Raw genomic sequence first — 18,561 nt, forward strand, 5'->3', positions numbered from 1 at the left:
GCAAGGAAATCCCAATTTACCCTGTCGTAGGCTTTCTCAAAATCCAGCTTAAGTAGAATCCCTCCTAGCTTCTTGGTCTTAATCTCGTGAATGATTTCAATGAGCGCAAGGGGCCCATCGAGGATGTTTCTGCCTTTGATGAACGCCGTTTGATGTGGGCTTATGATTCTATTGGCCACCAGGTCCAGCCGAGAGGCGTAGGCTTTGGACACGATTTTGAATATGACATTGATCAGAGCAATTGGACGGTACTGGGTGATCTGGTCCGCGCCCGGGACCTTGGGAATAAGGGAGAGGATCCCAAAGTTGAGACGAGCGATGTCGATGCGCCCCAGCACAAAGTCATTAAGGATATGCAGCATTCCCCGCTTCACCAAGGGCCAAAAGGACTTGAAGAAAATCACTGGAAAATCGTCGGTACCAGGTGCAGTATTAGACTTCATATCGTTGACAATACTCTCCAGCTCAGCCTCTGAGAAGGTGAGAGCCAGGCCATTGTTTTCTTCCGATGACACCCACTGATGCTCAGCCCAAGTCTCCGGCGCCAGCCCGCAACACCTAGTTGCGGAGGAGCCCAGCAGCTCACGATAAAAGGCATACACGTGATCCTGAATCAGCCGCTGGTCCGTAATGGGGCCAAGGGTGGTGTTGAGCACTGTGATCTGGCACTTACGCCTCCGGCCGTTTGCCACCGCGTGGAAATAAGCCGTATCTGGCACTTACACTAGATTTTTCTGCGCGTGAGATGAAATTGGAAGGAGATGGTGCGGAACTGGTACTGCTTGTGCGTGCGGGGCAGGAGCAAGGTCGTGGCCTGCGGCGATGTGCTGGTCACGCGCGCGCGTGATGGCCTGGGCCTAGGCAGAGGAGCCGCGCGGACCGGCGCGGTGGTTGACCTGCAGCGCGGGATTTGGTGGAGCTGCGCGCGCTGCGGGCGAGGCTTGGCGGGGCGTGGATGGCGCGGGCAGTTGCGCTAGCGGCAGCGTGGGGATTCGCGCGTGGAGGCAGGGGCGGGATCGAGGCGTGCTGCTGGCGTGGCTGTGGAGGCGATCGAGGCAGGGCGAGCAGCGCGGTGGTTGGCGTGTGGGCGAAACGGAGGTAGCGCGTGGGTAGGCCTGGGGCCTGGGACGAGCGGGGAGGCCGTGGGCCTTGGAGGTGCGCGAGCGGCTGAGCTGAGCGGCAGTTGGCGTGCGTGGGGCGAGCGAGGCGGAGCAGCGTGCGGCGGTGGCGTGGGTTCAGGGGCGGCGCGTGGGCCAGCGGTGGTTACGGTCGAGCGAGGGCGCAGCGCTGGAGTGGTGGTTGCTGGCGGCAGGAGGAAGACGATGGGCGTTGACCAGGATTTGGGGAAAAGGAAATTTGGGCCAGGGGAAGTTCCGGTGCTGGGTACCGGTAGTACCGGAAATGACACGGAAATTGGATCTGAGATCTGCACGAACAGCACGAACACGGGAGCGGAAAAATGGATGAAAAATGATGGATTTCGATGGGGAAATAATGGAATTAAGCGGAGAAAAATGGAGGGATTGTAGATCAACACCAAAGACAACAGATCTGTGGACCAAAACCACAAACAACGCAACAAATCCTGATATCCAAATTCGAGCTATTTTTTGGAAAATTTTTTTGGGGAAATTTTTGGGCGAAATTGGTGGAATCGGAGGGTCAAATCCGTGGCAACCTTTGCTCTGATACCATATGATGCGGGCTGAGCCCGTGTGGGTTGCCCGATCTCACGAATTGACCCGGGTGAGTGTGATTGCGGAGGGGGATTCGCGGAGAAGTTGATGAACGCGAAGAACTCGATACAAACACACGCACACACACAAATCGGTTATCCTGGTTGGCCCGAACCACCAACCGATAGAATTGCAAGACAAAGACCAAAAGGTAGAATCTCTTGCAAAAGATCGACAAATCCAAATAGAATTCCCAAAGAGTAAAAGACCAACTAAAAATAGAGTTGCAAAGCAAGAGATTCTCAATTGATAGAATTACTAGAATGGAAAAAGATCCGGATAAGGAGGGATACAGTAGATGGTTATTCTAAGGTGGGGGTTTCCCAAATCCACTAAGGGATAATAGAGGCATAAGCCAATTCATCTAAACATCATCTCTCCCTCATGAAGGTGGGGGTAGGTTCCTATTTATAGGTAAGGGGCCGAAGGGGTAAGTTACAAGCCAAAGGGGGCCTGAGATCTGGCTGAGGTTCGATGGGGCAGAAGTTCCGGCCCCTGGGGGCGGAAGTTCCGGACGGGCGGAAGTTCCGGCCATCAGGGGCGGAAGTTCCGGCCGCAGCTCTTCTGTGTGAGCGCCTTTGGTCTTGACAACATCCGGGCGGAAGTTCCGTCGAGGTTGGGCGAAGTTCCGGCCTGGAGCGTCCAACGCTTCTTCCTCCTTCTCTTCCATGCTTCCGTGACATCGGCCTTGCGTCCTCGGGTCTCCATGGCATCCTCTCTTCCCTTCGTACTTGTCGTCGAGTTCCTATCATCAAGGTATGACGGAGTATGAAGTAGTATATCGTTCCACATAGGCGATTGTAGGCACGCATAAAGGAGAAGAGTCACCTTTGCTTGTCGTCTTGGCGATGAAGCATATGATGTGGTGAAGACCGAAGGTCGGGCTGCATCATATTTGGCCACTTGCCTTTTTCTTTCGATCTCATGCCACCTTTGAAACGTTGAGGAACCTGATGGTTCATGGGACCCGCATATCTTCCTCTATGTAAAGTAAAAGTTTATTTTCTTGGAGTTTTTTACCCCCTAATTTCTGGCTACATTCTTTTTCTTTTGATCTCAAGCTGCATTTGAAACGTTGGGACCGCTGCTGCAAAATGGGACCCGCATGTCATCCTCTATGAACAATAAAAGTTTCTTTACTTGGATTATTTTTGGCTCCTGATATTTGTCACTTGCCTTTTTTTCTCGATCTGATGCCGACTTTGAAACGTTGAGATCCCTGCTGCAAAATGGGGCCCGCATGTCATCCTCTATGTACTATAAAAGTTTCTTTTCTTGGATTATTTTTGGCACCTGATCTTTAGTCGCTTGCCTTTTTTTCGATATCATGCCGCCTCTGAAACGTTGAGGAAGCTGCTGGCTCGCGGGTCCCACAAATCATCCTCTATGTTGAATAAAAGTTTCCTTTCTTGGAGTTATTTTTGACCCCTAATTTCTGGCTACTTCCTTTTTCTTTTGATCCCGTGCCGCCTTGAAAACGTTGAGACCGCTGCTGCAAAATGGGACCCGCATGTCATCCTCTATGTACAGTAAAGTTTCTTTTCTTGGAGTTATTTTTCGCTCCTGATATTTTATCACTTCCTTTTTCTTTCGATCCCGTGCAATCTTGGAAACGTTGAGACCGCTGCTGCAAAATGGGACCCGCATGTCATACTCTATGTACAATAAATTTTTCTTTTCTTGGATTATTTTTGGCTCCTGATATTTGGTCACTTGCCTTCTTCTTTCAATCTCATGCCGCCTCTCAAACGTTGGGTAAGCTGCTGGCTCATGGGACCCGCATGTCATCCTCTATGTACAATAAAAGTTTTTTTTCTTGGATTATTTTTGGCTGCTGATATTTGGTCACTTGCCTTTTTCTTTCGATATCATCCCGTCTTTGAAACGTTCAGACCGCTGCTGCAACATGGGACCCATATGTCATCCACTCTATGTACAATGAAAGTTTCTTTTCATGGATTATTTTTTGCTCCTGATATTTGGCCACTTTCCTTTTTCTTTCGATCTCATGTCGCCTCTGAAACGTCGAGTAAGGTGTTGGCTCATGGGACCCGCATGTCATTCTCTATGTACAATAAAGTTTTTTCTTGGATTTTTTACCCCCTGATTTTTGGTCACTTGCCTTTGAAAGGACACGGATGTCGCCTAGAGGGGGGTGAATAGGCGGTTTAAAACTTTTACGATATTGGCTTAATAAATGCGGAATAAAACTAGCGTTTACTTTGTCAAGCCCAAAGCCTATATAATATGGTTCACCTATGTGCACCAACAACTTATGCTAAGCAATACAAGCAACTATGTGATAGCAAGATATATAACTTCAAGCACGATGGCTATCACAAAGTAAATGCATAAGTAAAGAGCTCGAGTATAGAGATAACCGAGGCACGCGGGAGACGATGATTTGACCCGAAGTTCACACTCTTGCGAGTGCTAATCTCCGTTGGAGAGGTGTGATGGCTTAGCTCTCCCGAATGCCACAAATGGCCTCACCATGAGGTGTGGTTGCTCGATGCACACCAACGCCACAAAGGCCTCACCCCAAGATGCGGGAGTTACACCACACACCGAGCGCCACAAAGGCGCCTCACCTTATTCTTCGGTGACCCTCGCCACAAAGTCCTAGGTCACGGTTCCACTAAGGGATTTCCTTCAAGGCGGAAACCGGGCCTTACACAAAGGTTGGAGCACACATCCACAACTTAATTGGAGGCTCCCAACAAATCACCACAAAAGGCCTAGAATCCGTCTAGGGTTCCAAGAACCCAAGAGTAACAACCTTCTTGCTTTCACCACCACGAATCTTCGTGGAAAGCTCAAACGGATGCACCAAATGCAATGACAAGTTCCCCACTCTACAAAAGCTATTGGGGGAATAAGAGAGGAAGAACAAAGAAAATTCACTAAGAACTCCAACATCAAGGTCTAGAGGATTCCACTCACAAAGAGAGGGATTTGATTGGTAAAAATGTAGATCTAGATCTTCTCTTCATTTTCCCTCAAAAAGATTCAAGAAGTATTGGAGGAGTAGAGGGATATGGCAAGCTCTCAAGGTCAACAATGGTGGAGAGCAAATAGGGGAAGAGATGGCAGCCCAAGGAGGAAGAAGGGGGCTTAAATACCCCCACCCATCGAAATATGACCGTTTTGGTAGGCTCAGGACGGATTATTCAGGGCCGGATATTTTGTTTGGGCCGGATATTCCGAGGGCTGGATAATCCGCCCCCAACTTGGGCTGGAATATCCGCCCCCCTGAAAACTGGCAGAAACATCAAACTGAAACGGGCATAACTTTAGCATCCGGACTTCGATTTTGATGATCTTGGGCTCATTTTGAAGCTAGGAACAAGCTCTACAATATCATGTAGGGAAACATCATAGTCCAACAAGGGAGGACATAAATAAATGATGAAAGTTTTGACCTATCTAAAAAAGACATACCGGTAAAACCTCCAACCTCGAAAATACAACAAGTTGCCCGTGCAAAAACCATTCTCGATGAACTAGAGCTTGTCATGAGAATAAGTACAAGCTCTAAAACATCACATGAATAAGATCCAAAGAACAACCAAGAAAGATGATGCAAGGATGAAAAGGTTTGAGCTCTCGAAGGATACGATCGAGTTACTCACTCGAGAGCCCTCTTGATAGTACGGCAACTAAACTATAAACTGGTCTCCAACTATACCATGAGACCGGTGAGAAAGAAACCCTATCAAGAGCAAACCTGAACCTTGCGCATTCCACTTGAGCTTGATGATGACGGTCTTGACCGCAACAAGATGTAACACCTTTCTTGATTGTGCTTGCTTTATGAAGTCATGCGAATTGCTCCCCCATACTCCACTATGGGAGAGCTTCTTCTTCGACGCATCTTCACATATCCATGAACACCATATGGATGGCAAGCTTCAAGCATATGATCTCTTCGAGTTGGCTCATCTTGAACTTGCACTTCATTTATTCATTCTTCATCATGTTGATGTCTTTAAGTAACTTGAGGGCTCACTTCATCTTCATCTTCAAGACATACTTGACACTTGATATCCTTCATCAATTTCTTCTTATTGCAATCTTGAAGCCAACATATGGTTGAAGCATTGCCTATGGACAACTCCTACAAATATAACTCAATGAAAACATTAGTCCATAGGGATTATCATTAATTACCAAAACCACACATGGGGGCTCCATGCACTTTCAATCTCCCCCATTTTGGTAATTGATGACAATCTCTTTGAGAGGATTTATATAAGGAATTTAAGTGAAAAAAAGTTGAACACATAGAGCAAACTCCCCCATAATATATGCATGTGTGAATGAACTTGAATTTCATTACATACATTGGCATTCAAAGCCTAGTGGAGTTTCTTCTAAATATTCAACTATGCAAAGCAACAAGATGCAATGCCAGAAAGGCACATGCTTAAGCACAAAGCAAAGACATAACCAAATTCCCTTAAACTCTCCAAACTTATCCCCCATTGGCACCAATTGCCGAAATGGGTGAAAAATTTAGAAGGCCAATATAGTGAGAGTTCCTCCATACCGTGTGCATTTCTCATAATTTGAGTGGAATCAAATGCACGTATCCAATGATGAATATTCGGAAGGAATCACACTATATAGAGGATCAAAGATTGCAAAAAGATACCAAGGTCAAGAAGCTTCAACAAATGAAGCAAGCAACCAAATGAACCATAAAGAAGATACCTAAATAAAGATAGATATTATGATAAGATCAAGAAGATTGCTCTAAATAATATGAGGAAGCTCCCCAAGGTTTGTGCACAAAACTAGACAATTTGCATTGGAGTATAAAGTGCACAAAAATGGAATCATCACTCCCATAATATCATTCAAAACAAAAGATACCAAGTGAACTAAACTCTAATGATCACCACAAAATAGTTCTTTAACTAAAATGAGGAAGCTCCCCAAGGTACATGCATAAATTAAAATGTTGCATTTGAATACAATATGCATAACATGGAATCCTCACTCCCTCATTACCATTTAAAACACAAACATTTGCAATAGATCATAGATAGAAAATTAAGCTTAACACTTGCAACAAACAAATGGTTGAGCAACAAGTAAAAGGCACCATAATAAAAGGCTCAACCAAGAGGATATGTGAAAGGAATGACAAAGCATATTATAATACTATTACAAGGATGAGAAAAAAGCATCATCATAGTGTTCAATGAATTATATTGCTTAGCATGACCAATCAACACACAACAAAAAAATAAGATATCAAATGGAGATGTATCATCTCTTATGTGTATAAGTTTCTCTAAGTGGGAAAAATCACTAAGATATTTATCCACAAAGAAACATGCACACACAAAATAGATACATAAGAAATATAGCATGATATCAAACACGGAGTCATGCAATATACCAATAAGAATTTTTGCTTAAAAGCATGGCCAAAGGCTCAATTTTAGCTTATTGTACATTCATGAACTTCAACCATAAACACACAAAATACATCACAAATATCAACAAGGGATAGAAGATAGTTGTGATGCATTGAGAAAGGGAACAAGTATCACAAACAAGGATAACAAAATAAATAACTCAATTTGCACTTTCATCGATATTGCACATGTGAGAGGCTTGAGGAATTGATATGCAATAAAATTGCTAGATAGACCTAGTTGGGATGGATGAATCATGAGCATGATTTTATATACTTCCCAACATATGTGCTCATCTCAATTTACTCATATTTGCAATAAAGAGGTTTCATTAAAATCTTTGCAAGAAGCATAATATTTTCAAATCAAGAGATTCATGCCAAGATGCAACCACACGGTTGGATGCTAGAAAAATATGCATGAGAAGATACTCGTTGCCGAGATAGCATTGGTGTGGATGTAGTAGATATGAGTCCGTTGATCATCCTAGCTTGCCTCATTTTACCATTGAGTCACCACATCTTCCTAAGTGTGAGACAAGCATCAAATGTATCTCCTTGTACCTAAAACAAAATTAAGTACAAAATGGTTCCCAAACTAATTGGGTCCAAAGTAGTTAGATACACTACAACATATAGGACAAACTCCACAAAACTTTGTGCATATAGATATGAAATTGACTTTCATGCACATCTTAGCCAAATTAGGATTTGATGGAGTTTACCCTATATATTGGATCAAAGAAAGTAACACATGCCATAAGATATAAATATATTAAATATGCATGCACAATACTTTCAAGAACCAAAGGAAGATACAATTTGGACAAAACACCAAATAAATCAAGAAACAATGGTTATCCAAATTATATCAAAGAATCGAATCAACACAAGATTGACTCCAAAGACTTATCTCATTGTAAGAAGATAATTAAACCCAAAGACAAAGGAATGAGATAAACAACTCCCAAGAGAAAGGTTCCCACAAATAAACCAAACCCTCAACATTTTTTATGATGGCACAAAGTACCAACAAGAAAAGGTTTGTCTCCCAAAACCAAATTATTGATAATGATCAAGAGATGTTAAGCATTCTAACAAATATAGGAGAGCTCCCCCAAGATTAGTGCATTATGTAGGATTTTGCATATGAATACAAAATGCACAAAACTAGGATCATCACGCTACCTATATCTACTAAAAATGCTAAGAAAGTTTGAATATACAAATTAGATCCATAAGATGCAAGGAAGACACATGGGAGTCAAAGCACAACAAATTCATGGCATTGAATAAGGCAATTTAAACACAAGATACAATGTAAATATGATCAATAAATATCTACCTTATAATAGATTGCCAATTGTCCAAGGACAAGAGGTATTAGGAATTTTCCGGTGGTAGTTTATAAGTATATGTAAGATCATATTTACAACAAATAAAGCATATAGTGAAAGATACAAGTTAACCATCATGCAAAGAGAGTTTCTTGAAAGCTTCAGTTAGTCATACCAATATGCAAAGCAATTAATAGCATTCATGCCAACATGCAAAGCAATTAATAGAATGACTTGAAGCACATGGTTTCCCAAAAGTGTGTTGAGGGACACGTTGTGAAAAACCATGCCAAGAATAACTTTCACAAATAAAATCCACAAAGATATTATCAATGAAGCCATTTAAACAAATTGGAACTTGTTTGAGCAAACATGCCACATAGGAGAGAGATAATTTATCATATCAATTCTATGTAACACAACCTCAAATGTTCACATTTTATAGGCTTGTAATATGCACAAAACTTATTACTCCCCCATAATGTGATAAGGAATTTATTTTCACAAGAGGAAAATAAGATCCAACTAGAGATATTAATGGACATTAGAATTTGAATTTCTCATGAAGATTACATACCGCATAGAGACTAGATAATCTTGCAATATCAATTCTAAGTGATATTCCTCATGTACACACATTGTTAGGATTGTGAAATTCCCAAAGGAATATCACTCCCCCAAAATGGGATAGTCCATTAATCGCTCATAAGAGCCATATAAGATACAACAAGATGCAAAGAGGCTCCAACGAAACACAAATACATGGTGTGCAACCCAACATACATAGACTTGATTTCTCAAGAAAAGCAAGTAGGAAGCACACCATATACAAACACATTGTAGCACCCTACCTTTTGATAAAGGCAAGATACCTGTGTATAGTGCTATTCCCGGGATCACTGATAGCACACACATTACAAAATATAGTAATCATTGCAATAGTATCGAATCACTACATCATTGATCCAGAGGGTAAAGTAAAACCTTACAAATTGCATAGTCATATGGACTAGCTCAACAATATTCAGAACATATACAGCGGAAAGTAAATCATCAATGAGCCCTCATCATCTTTATGTGCCACAGGCAGTCATGTTGGAATGTAGACTCGAGATCCTATCAAGTACGTCTCCTCAGAAAATCCTGCACGTTTGAATATGCAGCCCCACGAATGGAGGTCAGTACAATGATGTACTGGAAAATGACACTTATATGGTGGCAGTTTTGGGCATGACTATCTACATGATATTTGGCTAGTGGAGTTTAGGCAAATTTCCATAAAGCCAATTTTATCCTACATTTTATTTAAAACAAAACATTTTACAAAACTTGTAATGATGTCATAAATAGTATCATGGTTACATCTCCCATGTACTATCAGACAATTGCTACTCAAATTTTAACTCATTCAGAAAAGGTGATGAGATTCTTCCGTACATTCCTTGCCTAGAAAGCTCAAATTGTCCATAACTGGGGACACAACTAAGATCTGAGGTTTAACTCTCGAGAGGTTGTGCACTTTCACCTTACGACCCACCCTTCAGAAGAATGAGACAAGATCTTTCAGAAGAAGGTTTCAACCATACTAGAATAGACTCGTACCAATTTGGCCGCAGCCACATCTTCCTGTCTATCAAACAAGTTGGACCTCACAACTTACTTAATCCCGGCAGAGCCCATAATACCATGAGGCTGCACTGGAAGCTAACTAAAACATGGACGACATAATAATCTCTTTAATCCTGGGTGGCCAACCACAAGTGAAACTCACAGGCTTAAAACCATTACAGATAATAAACCCCCGCACGATCCCCTGGTGAAAACCAGAGGTGCAGTCTAGGGCAACCACTATTCAACTGCGCGCTCTCAGGTACCCACCTGTCCACTGGTTCCCCAGGGTCGGAGCCCTGAGCAGCCGCCCACCACACATCCAATCCACCCAGGTGATTCATTAGAGTTGTTAATTTTAATTCTCAATACTCAAAATCCAGAAATAATCGAAGACAACAGTGCCATTTTGTTATTGTTAGGCAAACTAAGAATTCTAGCAACGGTTCATGGGTGGCTACACACTACTAGGATTGATAAGCATAGCATAATTTTCGAAAACAAAATCCTACCATGCATACTAGTTTAAAACACTAATGCATAAAGAAAATAAGTAGGATTTGAGTGTCACTTGCCTTTTTGGTAGTCGAACCGCGTTCACTTCTCTTAATCAAAATACGTGCCTCTCCGTACAAACTATAACATAGAATATAGCACAACATAAACACACCATTCAACAACAACAAAATCAAACCAAGCAAACAACAAGTAGTTATTCATTGTGTTTTAGTCATCGGATAAAGAAGATATGGCATGAGGTATGGCTTGCAAGACAAGGCTGTGAGAGTTTGGACGGAAAATCACATGATTAGAAAGTATCCAAGATATAATTGAAGAATCTTTATGCTTACAAAAGCATGAAAAGAAAATGGAATGTCTCATGTGATTTGAATCACATAAGTATCAAATAGTGCAACTACAACACTATTTGAATAGGTGTGACAACAATTACTCAAAATAGTATGAATTACACATAGGCTTGGGTATGGACTTGTGATATATTGCATTACACAATTAACTCATTTGTAAGTTGAATAGTTCAATATAAGCCAATAAGATTAAGTGGGCATGAGGTTGAATATTTATGAATGATGTTGAAGATTTGGGTTAAAGATGCTAATGGATATCAAGGGTTCAAAAACATGTGCTATGTAGTAGAGTATCTCAACAGAACATTTGCACAAGGAAAAATCTATAGTTAAGATTGTCACCATTTTCTCAAATAACTCAATTGTTAATTGAATACTATGGACTAGGATAATATGATTTGGACAGATGTGAACACTGGAGCATGATGGAAGTATTCATCTAAACTAAACAGAAGTTCTACTGGATATGAAGATTCAATATGATTATTTGTCAAAGGGATCAACTTATAATGATTTATATATTATAAGTTATGCCAAAATTACTCAAATCCTCATATTTGAATTTGAATATTTGCAAAGTTATTCAAATATTTTGGACAGTGGTGCTATTGGATGGAATGCTGTAAAACAAGGCTTATGTAATTAACATAGTGTGAAAACACTTATCAGAGTAGCACAAGGTCACACATAGCATTGGATATGAACTAATGATATATTGAACTATTCAAATAACCCATTTGAAATTCGAATAGTTCGAACTAAGTGGAAGGAATGAATGTCATGAGATTGGATAGGAATGATATTGGGATTTGGTTCGCGGAGCCTAATGGATAACAAAGATTTATCACATGTGATATGGGGTAGAGTATCTCCACCCTACTAAAGCAAGGTAAAAATATTAACTAGGACAAGTCACACTTTACTCAAACAACTCAATTGTTATTTGAATAATATGAACTAGACGAGGCATGGGAAAGCTATGCACTATCCGTGAACATGATAAAGAATTATAAACTGGTCCTGGAAGATAGGTATGATTATAAGGATCAATTTGGCTATAGGAACTATGTTAAAGCCAGTCATAGGACTGCACTTTTCGCGAAAAGTCATTAGAAGAAGTTTTCCGGATGGAAGACCTTTCTACACGGAAGTTGTAGAGAATTACATTACAAGCTAATCGCCAAAAGAATCTCTCGGAAAAGTTTGTAGGATTTATTTTATAGACGATGTTACGGATCAAAGGGATACCGCGAAAATAAAGTGTGCGAAACTGACATGCAAAATGTCTAAAATAATGTTCGTGATTTGCTGATTACAACGGTATAACGTTTGCCGAAATCAAACTTGTAGAACTCAAGATATGCTTTTTACAAAATTATACCGAAGCGGCTACAGTTTTAATAGAGTACGAAAAGTTGTCCGAACAAGTTAGTCGGATGAAAAAACTTCCTACACAAAAGTTGTTGAGGATCTAATTACAAATTTAACGAAGGAATAGAGAAACGGAGGTGTACTAAGGAAATAAAGTTGCAAAGTTACATACAAAATTTACATAAAAAGAGTGGAAACAGGATTATGCACGCCACGAGCAAGAAATGCTGCGTCGCGCTGAGGGAGAGGGAGAGCCGTGCGAGATGGGTGTGTTCGAACAAAATAGATCATTGTTGGAAAATCTTTTGAAAACCAAGTTTTATGAAAACTCTATATTTTGCAAAAAAAACCCTTTTAATATCCCTTTGTGAAATTAAAATAATCATTATATACATATATGTTTGATTTTGAAAATACTTTAAAACCAAAAGTCTTTGAAAACACTATTTTGAAATTAATTTGTAAATAACTTTAAAAAGTTTTAATTCTTTGTGAATTTTTAATCAAGTTCAAACAATCAAGCATTAAACTTATTTTTATTTTACATTCTAAAATTTAGAAAATTTCGGGATATGACACACATGTTAGGAACAAAACTAACACATGCAAATGGGCGAATAATTTTCAATATAAATGAGTTGAGCATATGTTACCGCAAGGAGGAACATTGGATACATGATAGAAGCAAGACAATCAAAAGACTTGGCTTGATATAATATAAATGATGAAGATCCCTTAATTCTTCATGATGTGCAAGTTTTCATAATCATTTCTTCAAAAGGTTGCTTTTATTCAGAAGAACTATGTCCGTCAGCCTTCACCGGTTTACTAGAACTTCATGGAGCTCCTTTCCGGCCGCGTTCGCAGTTCCATATCCCGGAACAGGGAGTGACAGGTCACAGTTCTTTACACTCTGCAGAGGTGTGTTGCTTTACCCATAAGAGATCTTAACCTTGGTGCCAACCGGGCGCGCAACCCGTCCACACTTCCTATGGTGTGAGGCTCGGTATAAGGTCTAGCCAATCATGTCCCTCCGCTACCTCGAACACCCACCCTTTGTTGCATACCCCGACCCTGGGTCCTCGCCGGTCCCATTATTCCCACTCACGGGTGGACCCCGACCACGACAACAGTTTGGGACTCGTTAACCAAACTCCTTCGCCGGTAGCTGCAACCCATCATAGACCGCAATACCGTGGGGACTTAAGGCTTCCCCGACCAACCGCTTGCACTTCGAGCGACAAGTGTCTACGGACTATGCCGTGGGGACTTAAGGCTTCCCCAGCCAACCGCTTGCCCTGACAGATACAAGTGTCTACGGTAAAGCGCATCCGTTGATGAACGAGAGGTGGAAACACTTTTGGCTACTCCGTCCCACTCCGGATCTTATGGTTAACACGGGTATTACGGCACAAGAATCAAAGGCGACATTTGTTGTTTAATCCTAGATGGATATAAACCCGTGCAATGGAACCTCCACCATATCAACACAATCCATGGTTCCATTGCCCACCACATAGTCATATTCATAGTTATGAAAGTAGTGGTTTTGATTTTTATGCAATAGTGATAACCATAATACTTTGCAAGTAATTTGATAGAAATACTCAATTGACATGAGCAAGTGATGAACTTGCCTTTCTTGGCTGCAAGATTATGCGGACAAGGTCTTCGATACGCAATAACTCCAAATTCTGAAATAGCATCATCGTCCGGTAAGGACGATGTTTAAAAGATTGGCAATGATGCAATAATGCATAAGTATGAGATGCAATCGCTCTAAGCGTGATCTAACCCCAATGATTTAGATTTAGTGAATGGTAATGATTAGTTCGGGGTGTGTTGTACTTTTAGAGTGATTCTCAAACAAGGTTCTTATTCAGGGGTTGTGTTGTTTTAGAATCATAAGCGAGGTGGTAAAATGCATAGTAACAATCATACACACCCGGGAATAGTGGTTGTATAATAAGTAAAGAGCAGTTGTCAGTTTTAAGTCCTTATAGTGCATGGTTGATGGTTACTTATTATATAATTCAAAAGAATAACTTTTGAAGAACATGTTCTTTAATAAAGAACAAGTATGATAATTAGGTTTGGTGGGTTCTATGGATTCCTATGATTCCAATTGGTTTCGGAGTAAGAATGAGGTGGATCCCAACAATGTTGGATTCATCGGCTACTAGGGCTTGTATGGTCGAATTAAGCCTAAACATCTTGAGCAATTTATTATAAATATTTGCTATCAAGGTTGGTATATTTTGTTGGTGATAGGCGACTATTGGCTATAGATCCTATTAGGCAGGATTGGTGATGATTCCTTATTTTCTTCAAAAGAATAACTTTTGAAGAACATACTTCTTAAGTAATAAGAAGTATATCAATTAGGGTTGAGGTGGTCTAGGGTTTACCTTTTAATTCACTAAGTAAAGAATGGTTGGTTCCTGAATAGGATGATTCATAATCATCTAATACTAGTAGGTTTTAGGGGAACAGGGGTTATGTAGTGCGGAATAATAGGTATGGTTGCTATTTGGGTTCATCACCATGGTGTGGTGTTAAGTAAGGATGATTAAAGGTTAGTGTCTCGGAAGATAGGAACTAGAGTTGGTGCCCTATTTGATCATCTAGGCATGAACACATGTAATACCCATATATTAAAGATGAGTTTCTAATATTTTATGAAGTCATTGCAATTGTTTAGTTGCTACTATGGAGCTATGAAGGAGATCACAGTATTATGATCACATATTCTAACTTAGGTTTAGGTTTGGAATCAATTTAGGGTTCACATGTAATAATGGAGCTAGTTTTCTAATGGAGTTAGGATTTTAGAGTATCACATGGAATGATGAATTCCCTTTTTTTTCTACCATATGGAACTAGGGTTTTCTAGTTACCCTATAATTCTTGGATTAATAACTTCATTTTTAAAGTTGAAGTTATTAATAACTTTGAGATAAAAATAATACTAAATTTGGCATTTTAGTATTTTTAAACAATTAATAATTAAAGTAATTATTAATTAGGGTTTAATTTTTTCCACTAATAAAGATTTAACAAAATAACAAATAAGGAAAATTAGCTTTAATGTTTTCTTTATTTTTCTTACTGGTTTTTATTTATTTTAGAAGGTTTTCCTAATTATTGAATTTTATTTCAATTAGGAATAAAAGAAAAGGTTTAATTATTAAGTATAAAACAATCAAATTTTTATTAAAATAAAAATTTCATATTATATTTTTATTGGATAGGGTTTATCTTTATAAAATTTTTGATATCTTATTTACATTTTTCGACTTAAATTGAATTTTCTAGATTTATTTGAAGTTGCGGTAATTTTCACGGTATTTGAAATGAAACGGAATTTACTAACTACACCCGTGCTCGTGCTACTCACGGCCACGGACGAGTGGGCCGAGCCACGGCCGGCTGCCATGGTGGCGGTGATGTGGCCACCATGTGTGTCACCGGCGGCCAGTGACGGTGATCGCCGGCGCTACGGTATTCGCGCGGGCAAACTATCCATACAACGAGGTTCAGCGCGCCGAGGTGAACACGCAGGTACTAGCGCCGCCCCCATTTGGTCACCGGAGCAAGCTCGCCGGCGATGCCGAGCGGCAGAGCTCACGGACCAACGGTGCTGGGCATGTTACGGGATGCAATCGAGCGATTTAAGCAAGCTAGGGGAATCGGTGGCTCACCGGGGGCACGACGCGCTTGATGGCGTGGCCGGAGGTGACTTGAGTCGCCGGAATTCATGGCGACGGCCGCCGGGGGTTAAGCTTGGTGACGGCGCTACGGGCTGCTTCGGTTCAATTCCTTCGTAGGAGGAGCAAGTCGACCACGGCGGTGCTAATGGCGGTTACGGCTTCGTCTGGGGAGGTTCCTACCGGCGGCGAGGAAGATGGCCGGGCGAGCTAGGGTTTGCTTAATTGGGGCAAATGAGGAAGAAAACGAGCCTGGGGTTCGCCGTGGGGTATTTATAGGGTTCCAGAGGCGAGCCTCGTCACAGAGTGGAGCAAGGAGAAGCTGCCGGCGAGAGGGGGAAGATCATCACGGCGTCGTGCTTGCTCTCCGGCTCACGGAGAGGATGAGGACGAGCTCGTCCTCGATATTTTTAGACGAAGGGGTATTGGGCTGGCTTTGGCTGCGGTTTGGGCCGAGTTGGTGGACTCTGTCTGGGCCGATTCTTTGAGGCTGCTCTGCGGTCCGGTAAGGTCCGGGTAAGCCTTCTCTCCTTTATTTCTTTTATTTATTTTCTGTTTTATTCTTTGTTTTGAATTCTGGTTTTATAATTCTGTTTTGAATTCATATTTGAATTAAATTATGCTTTCGGATGTTTATACCTATTTTTAATTAGGATTTAACACTAATGATTATTGCATGATTCCATTGTACAAACTAATGTGTAGTGCATGATTTTACTTGTATCCTTGTGAGTTACATTTAAATTTTAATTTAGCCATGAATTTATGTGTTCTTTGAAATTCCTGTTCCTCCTTGTAATACAACTCTCTTTTGGATGATTTAAAGTGGATAATTGCTTCACAAAGCATTTTAAAGATTATTATGAGGTCTTGGTTTCTTATTTGGGAGTTTGTTTCATTTGCATATTATTTTATGGGATCACCTATTGAGTATGTTTTGTAAATTCTCTTATAACCCCCCTTTAAGGTGAACACTATTATTATCTTTGAAAATATCTAGAGTAATTATTGTACCCATAATGGCTTGGTCTTGGTTACATAGGTAAGTGGTTGATCACCATACATGGTTTTAAATAAAGGTTTTAAACTAGGTTCATCTTATGCTCCATAATTAAGCATATGATTTAACTAAAGTGCAATTCTAAGGTTCTAATTATATTTACCTAATGGCACATGTTTTGGAACTTGATTGTGGCTTAGGTTTTAGTTTTGATCACCTATGTGATACACAAACTAGTTTTGGGACATAATCCTAGGTTGTAGATATGGGATGGCACCATATTGCATGGGCTAGGGTTTAATCTCCCCTAACCATGTTAAGATGGTTGCTTACTTAACATTTCATGTGCTCCTTTAGTTACTAAAGATCTGATAATTGGTTTTATCTTCTACCAATAGACTTCTATTATTATCCTTAATTTATCATTTAAAGTAACTAAAATGGTTATGGTTCTTTTTATAGTTAACTTTGGTTATAAGGATGAATGGTTTCTCACACTACCTTAAATATATGGTTTATCTTATGGCTTATTCTTCTATTTCCCCAAAGCATGGTCATGGTATCATCATGAGCAACTTATTCTTAATGTTTATCTTCCATTCCCAATTCTTCTTTTGCAATGGATTATTCTAGGGTTCTACTCAAGGAATGATGATGTGATTATCTAAATATTGGGTATTCCTAAGAATTCTACCTTGCTGTCTTCTGTAGCTTGTTCTTCATGAATTCTGATAAACCTGCATCTTGTGGCATGCCTCCACCTCCTAGTTGCTTCATCTTGATCCTAACTATTTTATGGAGTGACTCAATGTGTTGGTCTTCTTGCATCAAGGTGCAAGATGATGAAATGGATGAAGTGTGAGGCTCCTTTTATAGGCTTGGGCATGCACTAGTAACATGACACATGGGTGGATGACTCTTGCTTTAAATTGATGAATAAGGTGCTTGGTTGTCATGCTCTCATCCATAGCAATCCTTTAAGCATGAGGTGGCATAGCTTAGGATTCAAGCTATGTAGATATTTTCATCCTATGTGGCATGGGTATTATCCTCTCATGTGATTTATTTTTGGATAGCCAAGTGGCTTTTCTTACTAAATATCTTGTGAATAATTTTATGCTTGTGGGGGAGTCACTATATCATATGTGATTGTATTTATATTTTAATTGGGATCAGAATGTCAAAGACAAGGATTATACCCCAATTTTGAATGGTGATTGTTGATTTCACCAAGGCATGATCATATGAGTTTCAAAGTACTCATATTTTATTTTATTCAAATAGTTTGAACTATAATTCGTAATGTAAACGAATTTAGTTTTGTGATATTGCACATATTTAATAAGTTATGAATAAAATTAGAATGTGTGGCTTTTATGCACTTAGGTCCTTGGGTTTTACCATATTTGGTAATAAGTTTTAAAGTGAATTTAATTATACCTCAAGTGTAGTTTCTTATCTTTTAAGTGTTAATAACTTAGAGTTTGATTATTATCTATTTGATGGTT

This window comes from Lolium rigidum, chromosome 7 (assembly GCF_022539505.1).
Source record: "Lolium rigidum isolate FL_2022 chromosome 7, APGP_CSIRO_Lrig_0.1, whole genome shotgun sequence".
Classification (NCBI taxonomy): domain Eukaryota; kingdom Viridiplantae; phylum Streptophyta; class Magnoliopsida; order Poales; family Poaceae; genus Lolium; species Lolium rigidum.